The 26,457-nt window shown below is 37.3% G+C and overlaps 1 pseudogene; it reads right to left on the bottom strand.

Annotated features, from left to right (window-relative positions):
• Window positions 1-353: 353 nt before the first annotated feature.
• On the bottom strand, window positions 354-25,482 carry LOC127624948 (probable global transcription activator SNF2L1; annotated as a pseudogene).
• Between the last annotated feature and the right edge of the window lie 975 nt (window positions 25,483-26,457).

Here is a 26,457-nt window from a genome sequence, read left to right as displayed (position 1 = left end):
ACCAACCAAGCAGATTTTGTTTCTTTTTTTAATAATACTTTTACATATAAAGATCAGGTAAGTGTACAAGTTAAAACAAGAATGTATAAAACAACTTAAATGCAACATTAAATGGCACACAAATGTAGAAAAGAGCTTAAGTCTGGATGTGCAAAGCTACAGAACACAGGGATTAAGGTGCAAATCACAGAGACGTCAAACATACAATTATACATTTTCAGGCATAGAGCAGTTCATTTATAAAATGCACAAAAGAGATAAGAACAATCTAAAGAGATGACATTCTGAAAAAATGTCAAAGTGATATGAACAACGAACATTTTGGGAAATAATAATAATAAAAAAAACCCTGGCAAAACCTTTGTAGCTGCCAAAACATGCAGCCTGTGGGATAGGTTTTAAAAATGTTGAGGAAGAGTTGTATATGTTCCAAGTACGTTTATTTTAAGAAACTGGTGTTGAGTTACAAATATGACACATAGCAACTAAACGGCTTAAATGCTGTAGAGATGCATATGTTTATCATAATGCTTCAAAATAGGGAGCAGAAAGCAGATGGAAGACAAATCATGATCGAGATTTCTTCTCTTTCCTGTCAGATGGTGCTTCTGCTTTACACTTATTAACCTGTGACAAAATGAAGGGGAAAAACAGCAAGTTTAAAAGAAAGACAACCAAGTCATGTCAAAGTCTCATCAAGTTTATGCGTAAAATTTTTGAAAAATGTTTCAAAAACAATAACCACAATAATACACTATTAATCATATTGCGCACAGCTTTTATTAGTTACGATCAACTGTTGTTTGCTTATTATTTATGGTCACCTTCTTTTTGGACCACGAGTCAACAAATCTTTGGTGTGATGAAAGTTACTAGCACAAAGGTGCAGCTATAATTAAACAGCTAAAAAAAGCTCACTCACAGTTAGTTTCTAATTCAATTTCAATTTAGATGTGACCGAAAGTTGGTGAGCTGTTAACTCCATCCTTTTCCACCAGTTTTACCTATTCAGCCTGATTTAAGGACCGGATGCGAACATGATAAGTGAGCATTATCAGATTGACTGGGCAATCAGCCATCACAGCAACAGTGGGCAGACCCGTCTAATTTACACAATGTGACCTCAATGAGAATTGCAATGAGCTGAAGAGATGCAAGAGATGCAGCCTCCATCTTTTTGGATGGATGGACGGACGGACAGATAGATACTGGGATAGTGGGATATACTATACTTCATTGTGGACAAAACTCTGGGGGAATTGTTATCATTTGGATGTTATTACCTGTTCAGTTTTTGAAGCTTGATTCTGAACTAGATAGACTGTCTCTGGGGATGAGCAGGCTATGGTGCACAACAACAACAGACAGAGTGAAATGAAAGAGGACAGGAGGTATTACTGCTTGTCCTTTGGGTGTTCTTCTTTTTTCTCCATGTTCTCTTTCTCAATGAGAGAAATGAGTGTGTTACAATGCCTCTGCAGCTCCTAGCAGAGCAGACAAAACACATGGATGGAAACTATCACACCTTTCATCACCTCAGAAAAAGAGAAACAGTTATCAGCTAAACCCATATGCTCACAATTTCTCTCACACATCATACATGCATCTGCACCTACACACTTTCATATCATGACTTGATATGTGCTTATAGAGACTTGACATTCACATCATAAGGGTGATTCTCACAACACCTGTCAAGAAAGTGTCCTGGTCCTATTTTACTCCCAAATCATAAGAAACACATAATAAAATCAAAGCCTATTTTTAGGGCCATTAAGATGTTTAACATTGTGACATTATTTTCATGACAGTTATGTACATTTAACTCACAATTCTCATTAGCGCAACATGGAAAGCATGATATATTATTTAAATTGTAAAGTATTTATACATCATAGTAGTACTCCCTTGGTACTGCATTTCATTTGCACTATTTTCATTTGAATCTTAATGGTCCTAAATGTAGGCTTCATTTTCTTTATACAAAATATGATTTAATATATATTTGTATTGATTTGGGGTTAAATAGTATCAGGATATTTTCTGAGAATCATTCAATATAAGACAATAATGATTATACACTAATCCTAAACCTAAAATTAGTTCCTTTATTAGAACCTAATAAATTATTTCAATAAATAATGAATAAATTCTTATGATTAATAATTCATTAGTTCCTTTATTGTAATTTTTTTTTCTTGTGGAGACATCCTGAAAGTGTGGTTTGATTAGTTTTTTTTTTTTTTATGGTTCTAGGGATATTTTTCTTCATTCTGTCTAACACACGCACGCGCACACACACGTTTACTTTTAAATAAGGACATTTATTGTCTTTTCCATTTTTAATGAGGACATTCTATAGACTTCTATTGTTTTTATATAAAACTAATTATAAATACTACAGACTAACCCGAAGTAGAATTAGAATCAGAAAATGATTTATGAATTGTTTTGTCCCTAAACTATTGCCAGTGTTGGGGAGAAACAGCATACTTGTAACGGGATTACGTATTTAAAATACCAAATATGTGTAACTGTATTCCATTACAGTTACAGTTTAAATAATTGGTAATTAGAATACAGTTACATTCAAAAAGTATTTAGATTACTTTTCATTTGTTTCATTTAATATTTAGTCCTTTCAGATGGAAAATATTTATAAATATAAATGATGCGATCCAAAGTGCATTTGAACAGCGGTGAAACACTTTCTGATGATGTGTTACATTCATACGAGCAGACAGAGAAGTAAGTTTGAAGTACGTTTGAAGTAAGTTTGGAGCAGAAGAAATATAAATAAATCTTGTGTAAATTGTCAACTTTACGCTAAGCTAAAATGCTATTTTTAGCCATTTTACATGCACGTTACCAGGCACGATATTTTTTTATCAAGAATATTCACATTGGATCATAATTTCTTTTTTCTAGTAAGACCTTTGATATTAGGGCAAAAATCATATTCTTGATCATTGTATTGCTTTCCTGTAAAAATATAAAAAAATCCTTAAAACAAGATCAATTTGATTTATCTTGTTTTAGAAACAACATTTCATAAGATATTTAGGTTTTTCTAACATGTGTATTTTGTCTTAATGTACTGGCAGTGTTTTTATTAACAAAACAAGTAAAAAAAATCTACCAGTGCTGAAGAAGTAATCCAAAGTATTTAGAATACATTACTGACCTTAAGTAATCTAACAGAATACATTACAAATTACTGCATGTATTCTGTTTTGGAATACATTTCAAAAGTAACCCTCCCAACCCTGACTTTAGCCAAGTATACACACACACACACACACACACACACACACACCACACACACACACACACACACACACACACACCTGGATTTAATGAACCAGTCAAATCTGAACTGTGAGGTATTCCGTACACACTTAAACATATTCCCATCTTATGGAGCATGCAGACCAGAAACCTGTCCTGCTCCTGTACACAAACACAGATCAGAAAAGTTTCCATTTCTTTTAGGGTGCTTTCACACTAGCACTTTTGGTACACACCCAGGTTTGTTTGAAATCAAACATCGGTTTGTTTGGATGATGTGAACACCAACAAACCACACCTGGGTCTGGGGTACAGTTCATGAGAACTCTGGTACCGATTGCTGCTGTGAATGTAATCTGTAAACTGCAGAAGTGAATAGCTGTTGATGACGTATAATCTCAAGTATTTTGGTATAATGCATTTCTCATTTTGCTTTTGTCAAATAAATCACCTTCAAAGAACAGTTCACATCTTTGCACATTCAATGCATCCACGGCAGACAAACACATGTGTTGTTCTGTACATATAAAGGTTTCGTGGCATATCATAAGAGACAAACAACAATTTTACAACAATTTTCACAACATCGAAGCTAATGTCTTATCGAGTTGTTACCTAGTTACACTCACATAGATGTGAAAAGAGACTGGCGGGGAAGGGGAAAGTGATTTGATACACTAATAAATCACAATAATTATCTCTCTCTCACACACACACACACACACACACACACACACACACACACACACACACACACACACACACACACACACACACACACACACACACACACACACACACACACACACACACACACACACACACACACCTCTGTGTACTTCTTTACTTTGCTTGTGCCATACTGAATGCAAAGCTGGTAGAATGGAGCCTTGTAACACACTACCTACAAGTACACAAACCAGGGTTCATACAGCTGCTTCAAAGACAAATTCAAGGAATTTTCAAGCACATTTATATTTGTTTTCAGTGACTATGCTCAAGATGTCATTAAAACAAATTCTTTATTTGTTCATTTTAAATAAATAAAAAATATTAATTCAGTTAATTTATTTTTATAAAACACCACTTATTACAAGTACAACATATCTCAATGTGCATCTTTAACTACACATTCTCACAGTAACAATTCTTGGTTCATTCATGATGAAATTAAAAGTGCAATTGTAGTGTGCTCACTTACAACGCACTTCGCTTTCCAAAAAAAGTGAATAACTGGGTAAACAATAGCCAATATGACTCATGTACTGTGTTGCATGTTTTCTGAAGTCACACAACAGATTTATGAAATTGCAAATGGGTCATTCTCAGTTCAGTTTTTGACTACGCTGAGGGTACATTTTGTAACATGATGACATTCATTTGTATTCATAAACAACAACTTGGCTGTTGTTCTTTTATTATTTCCTTTTGTTTAACGAATGAAGCAAGTTAACACTAATGAGGGTTAAATGGGTTACAACACCAAATTTTGTGGGTTTATGACATCTGTTGCAGAGCTCCCAGTTCTTCAATTCTATTATATTGGCAAAAGGACTGTTTGGGAGTCTAACATTTATATTTCCTATTGAAACACTAAAGCTGAAGATATAAATATCCATCTTAAGACAAATGTTTTTGTGAAACATCTTATGTGCCTAAGGCCTTTGCACAGTACTGTATATTTTCTAAATAAAAAATTGCAAAACAGAGTTAAGCTAATTCATACCATTAAAGGTTAGGTTATAGAAAGATCACTTAAAAAAATTGCAATTTGTATGCTATTTCTTGACTAAAGAAGTCAGGGGACATGTTTGCCACATATTTTGATATTGACTCAAATGTCAAAAATAACCTATTTTGTGAGACACAAAGCTGTCTTTACACAAGGTGGCACTAGACGGCTCACAAAACTGAATCCTCCATTGATCTGCATTCAAATCTCAGAATGTTTTACATCTCAGCTAATTTTTTTCTCTCTGGAGCGTAATTTGTAATTAAAACTGATAGTTGCAAGGATTCATACTTGTAAAATATGCCACACGATGTTACTGTGATAAAGCTTTTTTACTTCACTGCATAAATACTGAGGATGCATAAATCATCAAAAGCAAGAAATCCTACAATAACCACACAACCATAATTTAGCAGCTATTTAAAAAAATCTTGCTTGTAAACACTGTAGTTAAATTCTATTCTGTTTATATTCAAGAAAAGTATGCTGTGTGGAGATTCTGATTTTAAATCACTATTATTGTAATTCCTACATAAAACAAATCTTGACCTTAACATCCAGGGCTTTCTTGATGCTGATGCGTCTCTGGATGCGTGCTTCACCTCGCTCTATCAGAGCCATAATTTTCTTGTTACAGCATTCCCAAAACACAGTTATAATTACATAATTGTAATCAGTTGACGCAGGTGTAAAAATTGTGAGTGGCTCATTCATGTGTGAGGTTTGTCTTGTACCAGAGTAATCCATGACCTCTTTGGGGGTCTTGCCCTCCACCTCTCTGGCGATGCTATCGGTGTCATCACGACTGTACTTCACATCCGCTTTAATAAACTGATTGAAATTACGTTTGATCCAGTATGTGAAACCCTGTTAACAAAACAAACTGCTTCTGCACTGCTCTGAAATTAGCACATTTATAATGTGTGTATGAATGTGTCAAAGAGTGATACTGTACTAGTAGATTCTCTTTTTCCTCAGCCTCTTCTGGTTAGAGGGGCTCAGCCTCATCCATTTTTGAATGCCGAATTTGGGATATCTGGATTCTGTGGAACCTACCATTTACAAACAAACACCTTCATTTCTACCAGACATACTGAAAAGCAAACACTAGAATAAATCATTTACAAATAGTAGAAGCTAAAGATTCTGTTGCATTTCAGAGCTTAAAAAAACTCACTAGACAAACATGAGGTGCTCACCTTGTATCCAATGGTTTGTCTGTAGTAGAGACTCAAAGAGACGTGGAGGAAAGAACTGAAATTCTTGGACATTGGGCTGCTTAGGAGGCCGATGTGCCTGCATGACACACAAACACACACACAATCTTAACTCTCCGCATGAGTAAACCTAAATGTACATATTTTGGTTTACATTTTGTGGGATACTTGGAGCCCTATTTTAAGAGCACTAGCGCCAAGCGCAGTGCTATGCTATAAGTCATAAGCGCAAAGTCAATGGGGGTGGCCATGAAGTTTTGGTGCAAGCATGTACTAAGTCTAGACGCAATTGGGTATGGCAAAATCGTGTGTGGAAGGCTCTAATTGGGTGAATTGCAATTTAAAGGAGCTGTAAGCGATTTTAGCTGTTCCACTTCCAAGAGACTGAACTGTTGAATTAGCCACTCCCCTCTTTCTAAAACCCTGCAGTCCAAAGAAAACAAATTAGCTTTATTGAGACAGACATAGTCCAGAAACTTTTTTTTTTTTAAAACAACAGCAGCAAAATAGCACCAACTGACAACTGTTTTGAACAACATGGCTTAAAATTGGCAGTAAGCCTCAATAATTTGCTGCATCTACAATACTATGAGAACACGCAAAATGATTGACAGGTCAAATTGTCTGCGGCCCGTATACACATTTTTATTTGCTCTTTACAGAGTCTAGCGCTGTCACAGAGACAGGTGAGATATCTTAAATCACTTATTTCAGTAATATCTTTCAGGGAGTAGGAAACATTTTTTTAATACCTTTCCATGAAAAAATTGCTTGCAGCACCTTTTAAATCTGAGGTTTTTCTCTGGTTATTACAGCATCTGCGTCCTATTATATAGTCCATTACCTGTCAAGCACCAGCAATATAAACAAAGACAGCACAATCATATAAGTTGGATGTGTAAATGGACTGTATGCAATGATTTAGAAGAATAGAAATATGGACTTAAATTATTTTGTGTATTCTGCTTCCTTATTAAATGGGGCTCCTTTTATATGCATGGAAAATGTGGTTCAGTATGTGGATGTAGGCTAAGTTACATTATAAAAATGTAAGTATTATGAATCATTTTTCTATTTTCTAAATTATATTTTCCATTTCTAAATTCAAATTACACTTTAAACCAAACTAAAATATAATCAAAATAATGAAGTTGTCAAAACAAAACAATCATACCAAATCCAAACTTTTTACTCTCTCAAAATTCTTCCACCAGCCCATTTTGCAGTGACATATAAATCACTCTTAAGACAACAGGTGGAAAAATACCAATACAAATGAGATCATAAATACAATTGTAAATATAAACATAATTATATTAATTATTGAAAAATAAAACATGTCCTATAGATAGTTTAACACAAATCTCATACATTTTTGTTTCATAAAAAGTTATTGTTCAGGATATAATTTGATGTTCCACTTTGTTTTCAGAGTTTGAACATGAACTTTATTACCACCTGCTGGTGGAATCTTAGAATTGCAAATGCAGGAACTTAATTTGGACTTTGCGCTGAAAACAGGCGTTCCATTGAAACGTCTTAGCGCAATGACCTTTTTCACAGGAAAATGGGAAATTGCGCTTTGTGCCACTTCATTACCATACAATACACTCCAGTTTGTGCGCATACACCCACAGTTAGTAAAAACACTCCCAAACACACCCACTTGTGCTTTGCTCAATTTTAGTCATTATTGGACTGGACTGTAAATCGCCTGCTGTAAGCAATGTTTCCATTATTATGCATAGTCCACCATTTTATTTTTGAGGTGTTGTGGACAGATTAAAGGACAGTATTTTTATGGAGTCTGTTGACGATTGTTTATGGTGGGGTGTTTGACAGACAATGGATTGCAGCTGTTGCAGAAGAAAATACTATTGGATGCAGATAATAATCTTACCATTATGCACTTTTAAAGTGACTCCAAGCACTCTGGTTACACTGAAGTGCATCATTCTGCGCCCAGTATGTGTATAAGTGGTGTTGTGCCCACTGTTGGAGTGTCTTCTCTTATGTCTCCTATTTATTTGTTGTGTATTTATCAGTTTTCCTGCTTTGTGTCCACATGTCCCTATTTTAAACACATACACTAACATGTTTAATTGTGATGTGATATGACTTTTCTGCCTCAGTGCTGTTGTATAGTAAGTAAATTGGCAGAGTTTTTATCTGTTTTGAATATTCAGTCGGTTCACATGGGCAGGTTCCAGGAGTGATAAAAGTTGAAACTTTAATCAAACTTTAAAGATTAATTATAACATTAATTTTCTTTTCTATTTAATTGTATGATATTCATTGCAATACAAAGATGTATTTGTTCCAAGCAGTAATTATTTTGCACACTTCAAAGCTTTATTACAAACTAGTTAATTTATAAATAAATCCAAATATGCTGTATCAGTTTATACAAGGATTCTTCACAACATTTTGGTTGATGCAGCATGCAAATAACGGTTTCACTTTGTGCTGGCTGTGTGACTATAAAGAACACGTATTGCAAGAAGTAGTTTTCATGCAAAATAAACTATATAATGTATATTATCTACATATTATATTCTTCACTCTGATTGCACTTACGAGCAAAATAAAAAAATGTGTTCCTAAGGTTGCCCATCACTGATTTACAACCTAGTTTAATGAATATACAGTTAAGTCAAACGTTTACATAAAACTTAGCCAAATACATTTAAACTCAGTTTTAAACCTGACATTTAATAGTAGAAAATATTGACTTGCTTTTAATAATAGCTTTTATTTCTTTCATCATATTCCCAGTGGGTCAGATGTTGACATACAATTTGTTAGTATTTAGTAGCATTGCCTATAAATTGTTTAACTTGGGTTAAACGTTTTGGGTAGCCTTCCACAAGCTTCTCAAAATAAGTTGCTGGAATTTTGGCCCATTCCTCCAGACAGAACTGGTGTAACTGAGTCAGGTTTGTAGGCCTCCTTGCTCACACACGCTTTTTCGGATTAAGGTCAGGGCTTTGTGAAGGCCACTACAATACCTTGACTTTGTTGTCCTTAAGCCATTTTACCACAAATTTGGAGGTATTCTTGGGGTCATTGTCCATTTGGAAGACCCATTTGCGACTTAGTTTTAACTTCCTGGCTGATGTCTTGAGATGTTGCATCAATATATCCACATAATTTTCCTTCATCATGATGCTGTCTATTTTGTTAAGTGCACCAGTCCCTCTTGCAGCAAAGCACCCCAACAACATGATGCTGCCACCCCCATGCTTCATGGTTGGTTCTTCAGCTTGCAAGCCTCACCTTTTTTCCTCCAAAGATAACGATGGTCATTATGGCCAAAGTTCAATTTTTGTTTCATCAGACCAGAGGACATTTCTCCAAAAAGTAAGATCTTTGTCCACATGTGCACTTGCAAACTGTAGTCTGGCTTTTATATGGCGGTTTTGGAGCATTGGCTTCTTCCTTGTTGAGCAGCCTTTCAGGGTATGTCGATTAGAACTTGTTTTACTGTGGATATAGATACTTGTTTACTTGTTTCCTCCAGCACATTCACAAGGTCCTTTGCTGTTGTTCTGGGATTGATTTGCACTTTTCACACCAAACTACATTCATTTCTAGGAGACAGAATGCATCTCCTTCTTGAGTGGTATGATAGCTGCGTGGTCCCATGGTGTTTATACTTGTGTACTATTGTTTGTACAGATGAACGTAGTACCTTAAGGCACTTGGAAATTGCTCCCAAGGATGAACCAGACTAGGAGGTCCACAATTCTTGGCAGAATTCTTTTGATTTTCCCATGATGTCAAGCAAAGAGGCACTGTATTTGAAGGTAGGCCTAAAAAACATCCACAATTACACCTGCAATTGACTCCAATTAGCCCATCAGAGGCTAATTGTCTAATTGCCTAAAGACTTGACATCATTTTCTGGAATGTTCCAAGCTGTTTAAAGGCACAGTTAACTTGAATGAATGTGAATGCAAACTTCTGACCCACAGGAATTGTGATATAGTCAATTAAAGGGGAAACAATCTGTCTGTAAACAACTGTTGGAAAAGTTACTTGTGTAATGCACAAAGTAGATGTCCAAAATGACTTGCCAAAACTATAGTTTACTAATATGAAATCTGTGGAGTGGTTAAAAAATGAGTTTTAATGACTTTAACCTAAGTTTATGTAAACTTCTGACTTCAACTGTATGACTTTAGGTTAAACTGCCTATAGATGATGACAAGTAGTTGAATGAAAGTGTCTTGTGCAAGGTGCCAGCTATCCACATATAAGAAGATGAATAACACACTTATCTGGTATTTAGCAGTTTCTTTTTTACCCTTATTGATGTTTTATATGACTTACAAAGCAATATTCACTCAAACAGTCCCTCTGGAGCAATCTAGGGTTAAGTGTCTCTCTCAACAGCACAGCGGTGACAGAATAGGGTGAAGAAGAATGTTCAGTTCATGAGGTCATTTTCTGAGTCAGCGTTTGAACCTGTAACCTTTGTGTTTCAAGCCAACTCTTTATCCATCACACTACCCCCAATAACTGATGATACAGCACTCTTCTGCTGAGTTACTCCAATATCTGAAAACTTTGATGTTTGATGAAAACACTGATCTGAGGGCATTATTTATTGTGTAGCAGGATGCATACACTCACATTTCATTATAGTATGGTTATTTAGTCATGGGTAGAGCTGACAAAAAATAATTTCAAAGTGTCTAAACTCTGTCTGTGTGTGTGTTACCTTCGGGGCTCTTGGTTCACTGACTCATAGTGCCTCTCTGAAGTAAGCATCTACAGCATAATTGGCCTTCCTCTCTCTCTTAGGAGGCTCAATCCATTCGATAAAACTTAGCTGCACAAATCACAAAGAGAGCACTTTAAAACATAAACACACCAATCACAAACCCTCAAATAACCTTTCTTGGTCTGTGGCATATGCAAGAGGATGGCTTTTAAAAAAACTCACAAATGCAGATACACTCTTATTTGAGCAGCATTACATACAAGGTTTGCATGTTAAATAGTACTGAAAAGTGTCACAGTATCCGAAATTTACTTCAGTACAGTATCATCAAGTTTCAGTACCAAACCTGGATGACAATGCATCACAGTTCAGCAGTTCAGGCAGTGTGACGTGAAACATAAAATGTAATGCGTTTGTTGATGGTTGAGATTCAGTAAATGTTTTTCAATGCAAAACTGACGTTTTAATTTTGTTTTATTTCCCTAAGAGGAAATGCATTGGTGCATTAATAACAAAAAAATATGAGATTTTTTTAATTATTAAAGGAATATTCTGAGTTCAATACAAGTTTAGCTCATTCAACAACATTTTTGGCATAATATTGATTACCAAAAAAAAATATTTTGACTTGCCCCTCCTGTAGATCCCAGAAAACTGGGTTACACTAAGGCACTTACAATGGAAGTAAATGGGGCCAATTTGTAAACGTTAAAATACTCACTATTTCAAAAGTATAGCCACAAGATGTAAACAATATGCATGTTAACATGATTGTAGTTGATAAAATCACTTTCTAACCTTTTCTGTGTAAAGTTTGTAAATTATGTATAGCTGTAAATTACATTTCAATTTTACAACTTCAATGCCATGACGGTGTAATGTCAACAAACCTGAAACTATAAAATTACTTTTAAAATGATGATTTAAACAACTTTACAGCTCAAATAATACATGAGTTTTAACAGAAGAATTTATGTAAGTGCTTGTACAAAATTATAAGTTTCACATTTTTGCCTTTAAACCCTCCAAATATTTGCCCCATTTGCTTCCATTGTAAGTGTCTCACTGTAAAAAAAAAAGATGGACGATTTGAAATTATTCAGCCACAAATGCTGTCGATTGATCTTAACTTGTATTGCACCAGGAATATTCCTTTAAATAATTATAATTATTAATATTGAATTACTGAATCTATTGACAACCCTAGTGTGCATGTAATCAGCCGCCTGAGGCTGTTTATTTGTTGCCTACGGTATTGATTAAGTATCCATACTGAGGTACCAGAGGCTGGTATCGTACGGAAGCCAACATTTTGGTATTGATCCCATCCTTTTATATACAACTATGAAACAAAATCAATTTCAAACTAGCAAGCTGCACACTGATACTAACTTTCTATTTCTCGCTGTAATCCTCTCCCTCAAATTTATAAAGGCTGGTCTCTGTGCCACTCGTGCACCATTCGTGTCCATCGTGAAGTTCCTCAGTGTGCTCTCTCCCAGGTTCTGCATGCGCACATTCATCTCGGCTGTCTGAGAGGAAAACAGCAAACAAACAGGGTTAAATGGGATCAAATTGAGTGCAGGACCATAAAAATCTCACAAGGAAATGGAAAATTTTGTAGCCAAAACAAAAGCTGTGTCCGTGCATCGAATAAATGACGAACTTATCGGCCGTTAAACAGTTTGTTCTTTAGGTATGAAGCTGAGCAGTATGAACAGATTCAAGAGATACTTCATACGGGAAAGTGGTCATTGTCCCATGACCCAAATATATAACGTAATAACAGCAACCGCTGGTTTTGTTAAACAAGCACCATTTAAGCACAAGGAACATCTTTCTTGGCAGAGCACATACAGTTGAATAGAGCCGCCCCAACTCGCGGTTGTCCACCGTTTTTACTATGACGCCTTCTCAGCTCCCGAGGCATTATGGCACTTCGATATCTCACCAAAAATAGTAGGTCATCTGAATCTCCATATGCATACTGCTTTGGCATCCTACATAGTAGGAAAGTGTGTGTATTCGGACGCAGTGTAAATCTAATTTCTAAATGTTGCAGTGAAATCTATCCAACTTTATTCTTCTCTGTCTAGAACAGTGTGTGTATTTGTGTATATGCACCCGTTCACCTTCTTGGCACCTCTCTCCAGAATGGTGTGGATATCTTCATCTGTGAGTTCACTGTCTTTAGAGGCGAATACGTGTGTTGCTCCATGTCAGATCATTTGCAGCATTTCATCCTTCCCCAGATTATTCTGCTGGTCGATAAGTCATCCTATGAACAGAACATAAAACACAGCTTATAGTAGATCAGAGTATTGACACAAGAACTATTACCTATATTTCTGCAAACGTGGAGTGGTGATGGTGTAGTGGTCTAAAGCACATAACTGGTAATCAGAAGGTCGCTGGTTCGATCCCCACAGACACCACCATTGTGTCCTTGAGCAAGGCACTTAACTCCAGGTTGCTCTGGGGAGACTGTCCCTGTAATATGTGCACTGTAAGTCGCTTTGGATAAAAGCGTCTGCCAAATGCATAAATGTAAATGTAAACGTATTATTACCAACTAGCTTATCAGACTATCACAAAGCAGAAATTGTGTGTTTGTATATATTGTGTATTAGTGTATCCTGCTGAATGACTATGGAGTCAAGGCGTAGTTTCATCTCCGCTCTCTTCCACCATGTTTTCTGTGATCAGCCTAAATACTTTAACTGGCTTCCTTTGCCCAATACGATGAGCACGGTCTTGAAACGTAACAAATTCAGCACAACAATACCCATTTAAACTTAAAAACAAGCATTCATAAACAAAGCGGTGATCTCCGCTTTTGAGATCCGCTATAGAGGCTCATGATCATAAACGTTATTGAACATAGTTTTGTGGGTTCGTGTGTGTGTTTCCCACCATGGCCTGCAGATCCACCTGTGGGTTCCAGTCTGAGTCGTAGACAATCACCACATCAGCTGTAGCCAAATTAATCCCAAACCCACCTGCCGGTGTGCTCAGCATGAAGATAAACTGCTGTTTGGAGCATTAAAAGCATCTATGACTTGCTAATGCACAAAAAAAGAGAGAGGAGAGAGAAATATAAATATACGTTAATAAAGATTTTTCATTTTATGTTTTTAAATGTGAATTTTAAAGCCGTATTAAATTGCATACTTTTTCTAGAAAACACACAGCAGCTTCAAAATTCACGTTTGAGGTATGAAAATGTGTAATTTATGTTGTACAAGAAAATAAGTAATGTTTACCACAGACCTTATTTTACTCATAAATTGAAAAACCCCATTGGAAAATCCCAAGGGAACTGTTGGGATTGCAAATTTAAGTGTCACTATAAGATTACGATGGCCCATGGTCTTTTACATTACATCACCTGATAAAATTACAGTAATATACAATCTAGCATTCAGGATGAGCACAGATAAATAATGCCTGTTTCTTTGTTCATTCTTGATAAGAATCAAACTGCGTGAATATGACTAGTTCTTGGGACCTCAAGCCTTTTTAGTGTTACTGTTTAACTAGATTAGGCATGCATGGGCTCACAAATCCTCAAGCCATTTATTAGCACTTATTTAGAGTAGGTCTATTTGAGCTCACATTGGGGGGTACATTTTCGCACCTCTGTTTCACTTCTGTGTGTAAGACCGATACAGAAAAGTACTGCCCACTGAATGCCTATAAAATACAATGTACGCCTCCCTTAGTTAGACTTGATGTCTGCCGCATAAGACTGCACATTCTGACCTGTAGACTGATGCCTCGTGATCTTCTACAATAAAGAATCCTGCTTTACCCAAGTCCCCTGGTCTTCTCTGAGAAGTTTCCAAAAGAACCCATGGTGAATTAAACTTCCGGGTTCACCTACATATCGGAGCTACACTTTTGTTAGGGCTGTTTTTCACAAACTGTTCCTTCAGGTTACAGTCTAACCTCTCCTCTCACTGCGGCTTCTGGGTCGCGTTTGCCGCAGTGAGAGGAGAGAAAAGATTATTTTAACCACGCAGCACACGCTGAACTCAGCGAAAAACATGAAAAGGAGCTATAAACCTATTTATCAACACAATCTTTTACAATAAATGCTTTTATATAAAATACTGTACTGAACTAACCCACTGACTGAAAAAAAAGACATCTTGATGCAAGTTAATCACGTAGTAACAGGCACGCACCACTTTCGTCATGTAAATTAAATTTCATGATGGTTAATTTTAAAATAGATTTCTATTACCCCCATGTCAGTTTTCCTATTTATTAATAGTAGTTCCTACAGTGGAAAAGGGGCCTTTTTATAGGACCAGTTATAAGATTGAACTAAAACTTCTATTAATCGGCCAAGTGGCACGATCATTGGTTGGTACCCATAATCTCAAATTGGCCAAAAAAAGGGCCTACGGTTATATAATTACTCATATTTGTGTGTCTCACATCTACATGTAACCACCAGAGTTCACATTCATCCCAGTACTGATCAGTGGTTTCCATGACTACCATGTTGGATAATCTATGTTTTATATAAACTCTGTTGAGATTCCATGTTAACTATCTTTATGTGCCTCATAATTTCCTGTCTTCCTCTTGGTTAATGTGTTTATTTCCGCCTTTGCCTTAGCTGTACTTTTCTTTTAACAGTGATATGTGTGTAAGCATTTAAGTGTATGTACGGTGGCCCAAAATGTATTAGGACACTTAAGCCATACTTAAAAATGTACTTTCTGAATTTCAATACATTAAATAAAATATCAAACCAAGCTGAATTTATCTTAAAGATAAACAATCACAGATTTCAAAAAAAAATTCACAAAAAGAGGTATTAAATGATTAAACAAATAAAGATTTTTAATTTACTCACCCTCGTTTTATTCCAAACCCCAATTATTATTGGAACACAAAAGGAGATGATCGGCAGTAGCAGTAGTCTTAGTTACCATTCACTTTCATTGCATCTTTGAAGTTGTTTTCAACCTGTATGACTTTCATTCCCACAATGAAAGTGAATGGTGACTGAGGCTGTGAATCTGTCTAACATCTCCTTTTGTGTTCTATGGGGGGGGAAATGAAAGTCATACAGGTTGAAAACAACTTTCAGCTTATTCAATGGTGACAGAAATTCCTTTATTGCGTGAACTATACTTTAAGTGAAAAAAAGCACTTTTTGGCCCCACTGTACAGTATACGTGTATGTTTATGTATTAGTGTGTATACCTCCCTGGCCTCGTGAGGAGTGTTGCCATCCAGTCTGCAGTACTCGTATCCTTTCCACATACAGTAATCTTCCGGAATATCCAACATATGTGTCATCTGGATGAATATTAACACTCTAGAACCTACACAAACACACACATCCAGACATGCATGCATACAAACATGAATCCCAATAGAGATCCATGATACAATATATCAGCTCAATGCACATACAGCCATTAAAGGGATAGTTCACCCCAAATCATTTTCTCACCCTTATGTTGTTCCAAACCTGTATGACTTTCTTTCTTGTGTAGAACACATAAGGAGATATTAGGCAGAATGTTTGTCTCAGTCACCGTTCACTTTCATTGTATGGCAACAAGATGCAATGCAAAAAAATGGTAATTGAGACAAACATAAGTCATACAGGTTTGAAATAATATGAGTGTAAGTTAATGATGACAGAATTTAATTTTTGCTCGAAGAAGTCAAGAAACACACTGCCAACCTTGCTCTTGCACTTTAGGCAGAAGTTTATCCAGAGCAACCATCTGGCCAGGTGTGTGTCGGTGGTGTACAGGTGACCAGGCTCCGCCCCGTCAAACAGATAAGGATGGTTGCAACATTTCCGGAGCTGCATCAGAATATTTACAAGCCGCATCTTGTCCATCTTTCCTGCGGAGTTCAGGAAGTCAATATACTTCCATCAGGATGCGTGTATACCTGTCAAAACAACAGGAAACAACCTCAATCACTTCCACTCATTGCCCTATAGACAGTGACCTGATCTGAGATATTCATTGCCATTAGCTGGTCACTGTTTCATTCTCTGATTTTTAATTCTTCCAAACATTTGACTTCATCACCCTGGCAAACACGCTGGAATGTTTGTTCGTTTTTTCAATTAACTTCCCCACACAGTGCATATATGACTATGTTTCATCATCCAGGATATGTACAGTATCAAACCAGATGGCTTACTTAAATTAAATTTAAACCCACACAAACTCATGGGAACACAAACACAATTCATTATAGTGTCTGCTGAATCTTCAGTGTGTCTTTTACAATGCACGTTTTTTTAGGTGAGTGAAAAATCTCCATTGTACACACATTGTTAGATGTTTTTCACAGGAAATATTGTTATGACTCTTCTGTTCAAGGGAATGTCTTACCATTCTCTCTGCATTTTACTGAGACCCAGGTAAATCTTCACCTCTTACTTAGGAGGAAGACTCCTCTCCACCTCCGCTTTGATACAACGCAGCAGGTAAGTACACAGAACATGAAAAAGCCACTTATCAGCTCCAGTGTCTCCATTATCAACAACAACAACAACAAAACCAACCTCAATGCTGAACAACACTAAAAAAAAATTATTTTTATTATCATTACTGGCACCTTGGCTTTTATTGTGTGTACTGATACTTTGGAAACATATGTAAACAATCAAGTACTCTGAAATTACATTTAAATTGAGAGAGAGAGAGAGAGAGACGCGAGTCAAGATAGTTTCATATGGCACCTCAAATGTTAAAATGTATCGTTAAATCCAGCCTGAAATTTTTTATTTTGGTTTGGCCTTTAATGTCATCCTCTAGTTTCTTAAATAATTTTTAAACAGAAGCCTAAAAAAAAAAATTCCATATAGATTATTACATGCCTAAAACATAAATGTCAGTGCACTACTCTAGCCTACGCAAAAAACAAACCCGTGTACTCACAGTTCACATCAACAATCAGAATGGTGATAAAAGAAATGTATCTCGTGGATGGGCTACAACAGCAGAAGACCACATCTGGCACTTGATTATGACCACAGTGTTCCTAATAAAGTGCTCAGTGAGTGTATATACAGTTAAAATTCATGGTTGTCTTTTTTGCTAATTTTCCACTGACCCACTATGGAGAACATCCCCCTTACTGGTGGCCACCAGGTAATTAACAGTTTGAGAACCCTGATCTATGCTGTTCACTTTCTTTTTCTGTTTCTAGGGTGTAAAATATGCATAAATACACTTCTTGTATCTGTGACAGATACAGCAAAATAATGCTTGTGTGAGTGAAAGATAAAACAGCATACAATATTGAAAAAAGTACGACTCACACTGGCAGACTTAAACACATCAGGCAGCAGAAAGTTCAAAAGCGACCAGAGCTCATGAAGATTATTCTGCAGAGGGGGTGCCAGTCAACAGGAGACGATTGGTTGTCTTAAGCTCACGTGCAATCTCTGACAACTGCCAGCCAGAGAGAGATAAAAGACAGAGAGAGAGACAGCAAGAAGAGAGAAGATAAATCTGATGCCTCTTCCCCTGTATCAGATCATTAAATCAACTCAGAAGTGTTTTTAGTCACTCTTGTATTAATTTGGTCTCAGTTGTTCAACTGGGTTTTGGTACCTTTGATTTCTCATTTTTTTATGCGATGGGCCTTGTCGATAACAAGATACCACAAGTTAAACTTCTTAAAAGAGACCAATTATAGCCCTTTTTACTAGATGTAATATAAGTCTCCGGTGTCCCTGGAATGTTTCAGTGACATTTCAGCTCAAAATACCCCACGGATCATTTATTATATCATGTTGTAAACGTCTCATTTTGGTGGAATCAAAAACACACACTGATTTCGGGTCTCTTTAAATGCAAATGAGCTTCTGCTCCCCTCCCCCTTTCAGGAAGAGGGCTGTGTCTTTACAGCTCGTGCTTTGGATATTACAGCAACAACAAATCAGAACTAATATGACTGGCAGCGTAAATACCGGAGTTCAGTCATATACAAAAGTTTAGGCACCCCTGACAATTTCCATGATTTTCCTTTATAAATAATTGGGTGTTTGGATCAGCAATTTCATTTTGATCTATCAAATAACTGAAGGACACAGTAACATTTCAGTAGTGAAATGAGGTTTATTGGATGAACAGAAAATGTGCAATATGCATCAAAACGAAATTAGACAGGTGCATAAATTTGGCACCCCAACAGAAATATCACATCAATATTTAGTTGAGCCTCCTTTAGCAGAAATAACAGCCTCTAGACGCTTCCTATAGCCTGTAATGACTGTCTGGATTCTGGATGAAGGTATTTTGGACCATTCCTCCTTGCAAAACATCTCCAGTTCAGTTAGGTTTGATGGTTGCCGAGCATGGACAGCCCGCTTCAAATCACCCCACAGATTTTCAATGATATTCAGGTCTGGGGAATGGGATGGCCATTCCAGAACATTGTACTTGTTCCTCTGCATAAATGCCAGAGTAGATTTTGAGCAGTGTTTTGGGTCGTTGTCTTGTTGAAACATCCAGCCCCGGTGTAACTTCAACTTTGTGACTGATTCCTCTACATTATTCTCAAGTATCTGCTGATATTGAGTGGAATCCATGCGACCCTCAACTTTAACAAGATTCCCAGTTCCGGCACTGGCCACACAGCATGATGGAACCTCCACCTAATTATACTGTGGGTAGCAAGTGTTTGTCTCGGAACGCTGTGTTCTTTTGCCACCATGCATAACGCCCATTGTTAGGACCAAATAACTCCATCTTTCTTTCATCAGTCCACAGCACCTTCTTCCAAAATGAAGCTGGCTTGTCCAAATGTGCGTTTGCATACCTCAAGCGACTCTTGTTTGTGGCGTGTGTGCAGAAAAGGCTTATTCCGCATACTTTCCCATACAGCTTCTCCTTGTGCAAAGTGCGCTGAATTGTTGAACGATGCACAGTGACACCATCTGCAGCAAGATGATGTTGTAGGTCTTTGGAGGTGGTCTGTGGGCTGTTTTTGACCATCCTCACCATCCTTCGCCTTTGCCTCTCCGATATTTTACTCGGCCTGCCAATTCTGGCCTTAACAAGAACTGTGCCTGTGGTCTTCCATTTCCTCACTATGTTCCTCACAGTGGACACTGACAGCTTAAATCTCTGCGATAGCTTTTTGTAGCCTTCCCCTAACCATAATGTTGAACAGTCTTTGTTTTCAGGTCATTTGAGAGTTGATTTGAGGCCCCCATGTTGCCACTCTTCAGAGGAGAGTGAAAAAGAACAACAACTTGTAATTGGCCACCTTAAATACCTTTTCTCATGATTGGATGCACCTGTCTATGAAGTTCAAGGCTTAATGAGCTCACCAAACCAATTGTGTGTTCCAATTAATCAGTGCTAGGTAGTTACAGGTATTCAAATCAACAAAATGACAAGGGTGCCCAAAATGTCTCATTTCTTTTTGATGCATATTGCACATTTTCTGTTCATCCAATAAACCTCATTTCACTACTGAAATATTACTGTCCTTCAGTTATTTGATAGATCAAAATGAAATTGCTGATCCAAACACCCAATTATTTATAAATGAAAATCATGGAAATTGTCAGAGGTGCTTAAACTTTTGCATATGCCTGTATGTATGAACCAGAGTCAGACACTGATGAAGGAGAGACTCCAGCAGAAGTCACAACCGTGAGAATGCACCAGGACGTTTCTGAATGGTTAATTGACACTACACAGCTGTGGTGAGTCAGTCTGTCAACCAACATCCCTCATGGTACTGATATGTTGTGCAGCACGGAAAAAAGTCGGACTGTTGCCCTGTCCCAAATGGCGCACTTCATGCGGACTTTCGGTCTCGTGGACTTAAATTGCGCGTGCTCGCTGAGTCTACGAGTCCGTAGGCCGTCCCATTTAGCATTTTAACGCTCTGAAGTGTGCTCAGCAGCGCCCCCTTTGTACCCTTGAAGCGGTCTTCCGCAAAGCCCGCATAGATCCAGGCTTCACGCACTTCAAGTACCCAGGAGTCCTTGCGAAAGGCCAATCAGACAACTGGTGTGAAGAGCGCTTTCGCTCACGGACACAGACAATTGATAACATGGCTGAGAAGAAAATATTTAAGTGTAAGTATCATTATGGTTTTTATGACTGTGTACATTTTACCAGTTGTTACCTACAGTTTATACAAACATTATGGTCATCGACCAGTGGTTGATGTCTCAAACATAGTAATAGCGCGCTGAATAATAGGCTGATCGCATAACGATTCATTATATAGAACCGAATGGCAGGGCTTTACTGAGTCATATGTAAGTGAAGTATGGATATTTAAACCTGTAAATTAAAAACGACATAAAAAAAACAAGGTACACATAAAAAATATAAAATACATATAAATATATGTATATAAAGAAAAAAGAAAATTAAACAGTAAATCAAATAATAATGACTTAATGCATTAACGACTTTTGACAAGTTATATGTTTATCTACAAAGTCAATAACATTTACTTGCTTGCTTACCCTTTCCTCCGTGCATAACATCAGCATTTGTATGCATGAAAAATAATCTTGTCTTCTACGACGTCGGAGCGTATAAATGTGATTTCTCTGCATGGCAAGCCATCTCGCAAACACAATAGTAAAAACAACAACAATAGGCAGCATATTTCCCCGAACCGAACCTGCAGCTCCTGTCCAGCAATAACCACGCTTCACGATCGAGTCTGTCCCAAAAATACTTCTCAATGCGCCCTTGTGGACTTGCGCGAGGGGCCCTATAAGTCTGCACTACATGACGTCACCGAAGTGTGGACTCTGAGGAAGTCCACAAGTCCGGAGTGTGCCATTTGGGACAGGGCCTGTGTGTAGATCACTCAGGAGCTATGATAATAGGGTGGAGTCTGTCACCAGTCGTGGGCGAGGCCTACTCTAACATGAAACGGAAACCATTCATTTTTAGACACATCAAGTATGAACGCAGCCTAAAACACACACACACACGTTTGTTTTCAAATCAAGGAAAAGGTGGAAACTTTCCATTGATTTCTGTTTTCATAATAAGCTAATGATATTCTCTATTCCTTAACCTAACCAATATTTTTTGGGGGGCATTTTCAGATTTACATTAAGGCATTATTTAGTATGTTTATTAATCTTTAAAATCATGAGTAGCCTACTGTTGGGGCCCCACAATATTCACAAGGTGATTAAAGGTTACAAATATAAAGCTAACTCTAATTATTTTAGTCTAACCCCACCCCTATCTCAAAAAAAGATTTTATTATGAATCAATCTTTCAATTTGGGCCCTTAATGTCCTCATATTTAGGTTTTGTCAGATTTAGCTAATTTTTAGGGATGATTTCCGCCAAACTATAGGAAAGTATGTACACTAACTAATTATGACTGATTAATAATAGCACAAGCATTATGTAGGATCTACTGGTAGGATGAAGGGAGGAGAAAGAGAATAGAAAGATAACCAGTGGGGAATAAGCTGCCTTACTCTTTCATCTTTATCCCCAATGAGACAGACTGCCTTCAGGGTGGACACCCAGCGCTTGAATTCATTCATCCAGTTATGCAGGGTAGATTTGGGCACTAAAACCATGTGGGGACCAGGAAAGTTCCTGTAGTGTTTCAGGTAGCCTAGCAACGCAATTGTCTGCAGGGTCTTACCCAAACCCTGAACCAATCAGAACAAACAAATCCAATGAATCACAATGACATCAACAAGAGACATTGCCCGAGACATTTTCCATTGTCATGAGTCTGTGGTTCCGCAATGACTCATATTCAACAGACTATTTCTGAAACCGTAAGTGTTCCTCTAAGAATTACAGTACGTCACATGGTTGCTTTTAAAGGTGATGTATGTAATTTATTCAAGTGTTAAAATACTTTTTCCTATGCCAGCTTATTATGCATAGACACTTGTAAGTAAACCGTTCATACTGTAGGCTGTTTCCCACAAAAAGTATAGACTGTGGAGCAATCAAAATATTGCTTTATTTGTTGGAACATCCAGACCAGCCCAACATACCAACATTGGATAAACCAATGGCATGAGTTTGGGGCTGGGACCGTTGTTTTTCCTCGACTTAAGGAAGACGTTGAAAGTGTTCAGTAAACCTGTATGAAAACAGCCATTATTTCATTATTTCAGATTACTACTACCACTATGAATGTCGTTGTATTTTTTTTAAATTACAAACATAAGTTCGGAGTACCTTGTTCAGCCTGCCATCCATCTCCCAAGGATATATAAGCAGCTGCTTCCCTCACACCAATGATGATTCTTCCAGCATCACTCCACCTCCTCATCTCCAACTTTATAATGCCTATAAAATATATTATTCATAATTGTCTTTCTATTTCTTGCTTTAGATAGTCCGGGGTCTCAGAGCTCAAGAACCAGTCCCATGCTCGAGCCTCTCCATTATGGACCGCATGCAAAATCAGTTTACCATTTTATCAGTTTAATATGCGCCAGGACTAACCAGTGAACTCGTAAAATAATTGTTGATGCCTGACACACATGACCTTGATGTTCTCAAATGTGGTGTAATACATTAGAGAGTGATAAATGAGAGTTGGTACCATTTCATCAGCCAGGATGCCATTGATGCTGTTCTCAGATAAGAGAAATCATCCAATTCAGGCCTCTGATCTGATAATCTCTCACCGCTCCATTCTTAACATCTATCAATATATCAAAACAGCGAATATCAATCAATATTATCTGATCATTGCTAGACATTAATCAGACAGGTGAATGAACTATAATAATTTAATTTGAGAATTGGTTGCTGGAAGAGGTGCTTAGACGTAACATCAAATTGTGTGGAATTTCAGAAATTTGCAAACATTACACTCTTTAAATAATTCATTTGTAATAACATTATTAACCATTTGTGTTAGGGACTGATAGCCTCAGTCACCATTTATTTTCATTGTAGGGAAAAAAATGTGCAAGAAAATGAATGGTGACTGAGGCTATCATTCTGCCTAACATCTCCCAACAGGTTTGAAATAACATTAGGGTAAGTCAATTATGATAGAATTTTCATTTTTGGGTGAACTATGCCTTTAAAATGGTTTGAATTATAAAATTATAAAATTATTAAGCACTGATTTATATATGAGGGAGACTCCTCGAGAACATTAGCAGCCTTCCTGCACTCCAAGAACAGTTCCTCATCTTCCTCCTGCTCTGTTCGACGATGGCAGTTACTGAAACACAAAACCACCGGCCAGAAATAAATCACACCGAATAACCATGATGACCCATGTCTGACCAACAGCCTAAGGACTAATCGCTAATCTCATGCATCTGAATGTGTAAGTGTGCATGTGTATGTGTGCACTGACTCAATCTCCAACAGACAGCAGGTTCTGTTTTTCATCTTGTTTGATTCAGGCTCTCCCCACTTTCACCTTCAGGAGTGAGGTGGGCGATTTGTGGCTGGCAGGCTGAATGAAATGAGCGAACAGCTCGGTCTGCTTCAGCAGGAATTCAAACCTGTTTGCACAGTCTTTTTTCTATAGTTCAGAGAGAGAAAGATGTGAAAATGACTACATCAAGCTGAATAATAAAGTTTTTTAACTTCATAATCAGTTTTGCATATAAGTTTTGAAGACTAGCCTGTTAGTTAGATATAAAAACACTTACACTTAAATTAACTGATTTTAGAGAATTTCAGATTGGCTTGTTTAAGGATCCGTCAATGTACACCTGCGTCAGGCATCTTGTGTAGTGTCTCGGGTGCGTTGAATCATACACATAAATGTTTTAGGTCACTGTGTCACGTTAAATATAGTTTAATACTTCGATCACAACTTGAGATCTCTTATTTGTACTTTACTCGAATTTGTGCTCCAAGTGTTTTGAACGCAAGAACACGCATGTCTGTGTTGTGCTGCTGCAGAATGGTTGTTTTCTTCACTGTATAAACTGCGTGTTGCCACACAGCTGAAGTTTCACTTACTGCCCTCTGGAGTAAACAGGTCATACTACAAGCTTGCATTTCTCAGGAATCTTCCTTATTACGGTCTGGGGGCATTGAGATTAATTGGATAAATTTTTTTAACGCGTAATTTTTTCTAAAATTAATCGCACCGAATTAACACGTTAAATCGACAGCCCTAATGTGTACACACAATTTTCTCTTCATAATCTGGGTCCACCAGGCTCTCCTTCACAGCTGCTTTAGGAGGAGGGACCCGAAGAAATGGAGGGTCCTCCTATAAGTACACATACACATATTAGATACAAAGATATGCAGAAAAATGTTTCAGATACCTCCTATATAAATGTATATATAGCCTGAGCTAGAGGTCGACCAATATATCAGTTTTGCCGATTAATTTGCCGGTTATCTGCAAAAATCCACACCGATAATTTTCCCCGTTGTGTCCGGTACTGGAGCGGCTGGGAAGGGCGTGCTGTTGTTATGAGTGCGGCCTCTAGAGGTGAAATAAAAACAATCCCTGATGCCTCTTGGTGGTTGTTTTGACACGTGAGACTGCAGGTTGAATGCAGCGGAGCACTGCATGGAACTGAACAATGCAGATGTAAAACACCAACAACTGAAAGGTATTTATACAATACATGTTGTCTTATCATTATAAAATAATAAATGTTTAGAATAGATGCTGCATTAATAGAGAACATCAGTATGATTGCAGACCAGGCTGAGAGGACGCTAACATTAAAGATAACCTCAAGCGGTTAGAACAATGTGACAAAAAAGCATGCAAGTCCTTCCCAAATGTTTAAATAAAATGTATTACCATATTTGCATTAGTTTATATCCAGTCACGTTTATGCTTTAGCCAGCTAAGTTGAATATTTAAAGGTAGTGAGAGATTTGAGAAAAATATCTTCATGCAGTCAAGACAAACGTATAAACAAATCAGAAATGGATCTGATTTTAATATAAAAAAAATTATCCTCACAATAATACGTATTTTTGTCATTTTGATTAGATAATCATAAAGTGATCGGTATGTGTGTGTCGAGTTTCCTTGAGAATTTAGAAACAAAATTATCACAGAATCTCACAGCAGCGTTAAAAAAAAGCATAAGACATTGCAATTCACTAGTTTGCCCTTATTTCACATTAAAGACCCCTCACCAGAAGTGAATTGTTAAGCCACTTGAAGTGAGTAGCCTTGCTTTGTTTTGTTTTTACACACGCCCGCGGCTATTTTTAGCCTTCACGCGGTGCGCTACTCACAAACAACATCTGTAAATGGCGCTCCCGCTGTGCCATAATAATAGTTTTGTAGGCTATATCTGTGCAAACTATTTAAAAATGGCGGAGTTATTCTGGATACTCCGTCTGGCGCGCAATGATGACGCAGTGAATAGTGACGATTCTCTCTGACCAATCAGCAGTCGGCATTGTTTTTACGTCACATTTTAGTATCGCCTCAGCCTGCTCAGAACCTCGCCGGAGGTGGTACGAAAAAAAGTACCCGAAAGCAGGTACAGGTCAGACATGGGGACTTGTGACTTGGTGACTTGG

Source organism: Xyrauchen texanus, chromosome 3 (genome assembly GCF_025860055.1).
Source record: "Xyrauchen texanus isolate HMW12.3.18 chromosome 3, RBS_HiC_50CHRs, whole genome shotgun sequence".
Taxonomy (NCBI): Eukaryota; Metazoa; Chordata; class Actinopteri; order Cypriniformes; family Catostomidae; genus Xyrauchen; species Xyrauchen texanus.
This window is presented reverse-complemented; position numbering and strand designations above follow the sequence as displayed.